The sequence below is a fragment of the Orycteropus afer genome, unplaced genomic scaffold (genome assembly GCF_000298275.1).
Source record: "Orycteropus afer afer isolate SDZICR_OR568_19922 unplaced genomic scaffold, OryAfe1.0 scaffold00205, whole genome shotgun sequence".
Taxonomy (NCBI): domain Eukaryota; kingdom Metazoa; phylum Chordata; class Mammalia; order Tubulidentata; family Orycteropodidae; genus Orycteropus; species Orycteropus afer.
Genome location: NW_006921792.1, coordinates 2,175,413 through 2,178,695, shown reverse-complemented (window position 1 = coordinate 2,178,695; position 3,283 = coordinate 2,175,413). Strand labels below are relative to the sequence as shown.

The 3,283-nt window shown below is 37.4% G+C and overlaps 1 protein-coding gene across 1 annotated transcript in view; it reads right to left on the bottom strand.

The window, feature by feature from the left end:
• IFT74 (intraflagellar transport 74) overlaps positions 1 to 3,283 on the bottom strand; it is an 84,603-nt gene that overhangs the window by 4,068 nt on the left and 77,252 nt on the right. The window lies entirely within an intron of this gene.

The window sequence follows — 3,283 nt, the reverse complement described above, 5'->3', positions numbered from 1 at the left end:
TAGAAGGCTGGTGGTTCAAACCCACCAGCCACTCCTCGGAAGGAAGATGGGGCAATCTACTTCCATAGTGATACTGCCTCGGAAACCCAAGGAGGGGTAGCTATGAGTCGGGTCCAACTTGATGGCACATAACAACAACAACATAGATCCTTTGGTGGTATAACATCTACTAATAACTTGAAGAGGAGCTCTGGTAGCATAGTGCCTAAGGCACTTGACTGCTAACCAGAAGGCTGGCCGTTCAAACCGACCAGCCATTCCTCCATAGGAAGATAGGGCAATCTACTTCTGTAGTGATACTGCCTCGGAAACCCAAGGAGGGGTCGCTATGAGTTGGGTCTGACTCGACAGCACATAACAACAACAACAGCAATAACTTGAGGAACTCAGAATCTGAGAAATGTATTCTAGAACATGTTGCCTGAATGGCTGCATCACTGACAGGAGCTTCAGCCATATCAGTAACACAGAATTAACTAAGGTCAATGATGCTCAACCCTCTACCTAAAGTCACACAGACTAAAGTGACTAAGTTACAATGGGAAGTATTCAGGAAAGCAACAAGCACAGGTAATTTTATGTATGTAAATTATATCTCAATAAAGCTTTTTTTTTTTTTTTTAATTTAAATCTGCTTTGTTTCAGGAATACAGAATAGCAATACTATGTGAATGTAAGATCAGAGAAAAGGAGGACAGCTTTAAGGGATATTTCACACCAAGGAGCAAAGTTTACAAGAATATTTTATGTTGGCCAGATGACTCATCCCTGTCCCACAAAAGAGGATAAATATATCTGTAATGTCTCTCATTCCCTGCCTCTCTTCCCTCAAGAATGGTGAATAAATATTATACAATTCTACTTCTAATTTTTCCTTTCCAATGCTCTGCCTAATGCTTACAAAATCTACAAGTCTTCCTAACAGTACAAGACAGAGAATGTGTCCTCCAAGTTGGGAATAAGCAACAATAGCCAAAGCAAACAACCTACCATATGCACAACATTTCTTTTAGACCTCATCTTTTTCCTAGCATAGACATGTGACAAAATCTTCTAATAACACAAAGATAAAAAGCTTTTATTTACAAATCTTTAGGGATAACTGATATATAAAGAACATGTTATATATCTACCAGTGCCTTTACATGTTCTAAAATATATCAAATACACCCTATTTGAGAAATAAAGCTCAAAGCTAAGTATCTCCCTTATATTCTCACATTTTTTTTTCCAGAAGCACAAACTGATAAGGTTGATGGAAGTGTAAATCAGAAGCACACTCTCTAGACATCCCTCCTAGCTGACACCTGAAAAGACGACTCATCTGCCACCATAGGTGCACTATACCAGCTAAATGAACTCTCAGTGGTCATGTTTAGTTTCTTTATCTCCTAGTTCTTTTAAGACATTTTCATCAACCCCAAGAAGCAGAAATATCATAAAAAGAAGTTACTTTTCATATGGCAAATGATTTACTGAAGTATTAGTTATTTAAAATATCATTCTTCAAGGAGGTCACAACAATATAGCATTCAAAAATTTTAAGTAAAATTTTTCAAAGGGAAGTTTCTGTTTTTCAGTCTGCTTGTACCAAGTTTAGCAGCAAGAGGCTACTTCTGTAGGGATCTGCAGTTGGTTTAGACTCAGTTTCTACTGGTGCTATGGAGAGCATCCACGATGGTTTTATTATATTCTGCAATCTGCTTGCTTACATTCTTTATAATTGGCCGATAATCACTCTCTTGACTCTTGGTTGCTATGACTAACTACGAGTTAAGGCGAAACATTGTCAATAAAAATATCAACCTAATTATGGCTTAGAAAGGAACCAAATCATACTGGTATTTTTCTTTTATGTAAACTGACAATGGTACAGAAAAAACATAATTAGACTATTTAAAAAAAAAAAAAAAACTGCTATTTTCACAGATTGAGCATCAATTAAAATCTGAAAGGCCAAGCAAACCTTGTTTCCAAAAGTTCACCTATATAGTTTGCAAAGGCTTTTTTATAGTTACTGTTATGCATTTCAATCCAATTCTATTTTTAGAACAATCTAATGTTCAGAAGAATCATGCTTTCTAGAGTACAACAGAATTTCATGCAAATTGCTAGACTTTCTTATTCAAAATCAACTTCTTGACACTATACAAAACCTGGACTTTAGCATGTTGTGCTTGTCAGTTTTCTGTTTTTAAAGTAAGTTGGAAACAGAGCACCTAAAGCACCTTAACTGGAGGTAAGCTGGGGTCCACACTGTCCAAGCTGAAATTCAACAGCAGCGTAAAGGAGAACAGATGCTGCCACTGAATCAAGATCTAGTTCTCCAAGTAGAGATGTCCTTGAATGGGTCAAAGAAGGGAGTAGGAATCAACTTTATACCTTTATAACTCCACAACACATTTCCTTACCAATTGTTGCCTCCTAAGAGATGTGTCTGTCATACTGTGGTGGCTTGTGTGTTGCTGTGAGGATGGAGGCTATGCCACCAGTATTTCAAATACTAGCAGGGTCACCCATGGCAGACAGGTTTCAGTGGAGCTTCCAGACTAAGACAGACTTATAAGAAGAAGGGGCCATCCACTTCTCAAAAAGCTCCAGCTTTAGGTGCTGGAGATTGTATGATAGAATTTTTCAAGCCCAATGACTTATTCATTGCAAATACCTTTTTCAACAACACAAACAGTGGCTGTACACGTACACTTCACCAGATTAAACACACAGGAATCAGACAGACTACATCTGTGGCAAGAGGCGATGGAAAAGCTCAATATCTTCAGCCCAAATAAGGCCAGGAGCTTACTGTGGAATAGACCATCAACTGCTCATATACAAGTTCAAGTTGAAGAGAATTAAACAGATCCACAAAAGCCAAAATATGACCTTGATTATATCCCTCCTGAATTTAGAGACCCTCTAAAGAATAGATTTGATGCACTGAACACCAATGACCAAAACCCAGAGAAACTGTGGGATGACATTAAGAATATCATCCATGAAGAAAGCAAAAGGTCATTAAAAAGACAGGAAAGGAAGACAAGACCAAAATGGATGTCAGAACAGACTTTGAAACTTGCCCTTGAATGAAGAGTAGCTAAAGCAAATGGAAGTAATGACAAGATAAAAGAACTAAACAGAAGCTTTCAAAGGGCAGCTCAAGAAGACAGAGTCAATTATTATAACGAAATGTGCAAAGATCTAGAATTAGAAAACCAAAAAGGAAGAACATACTCAGCATTTCTCAAGCTGAAAGAACCAAAAAAAAAAAAAAAAAAAATTCAAT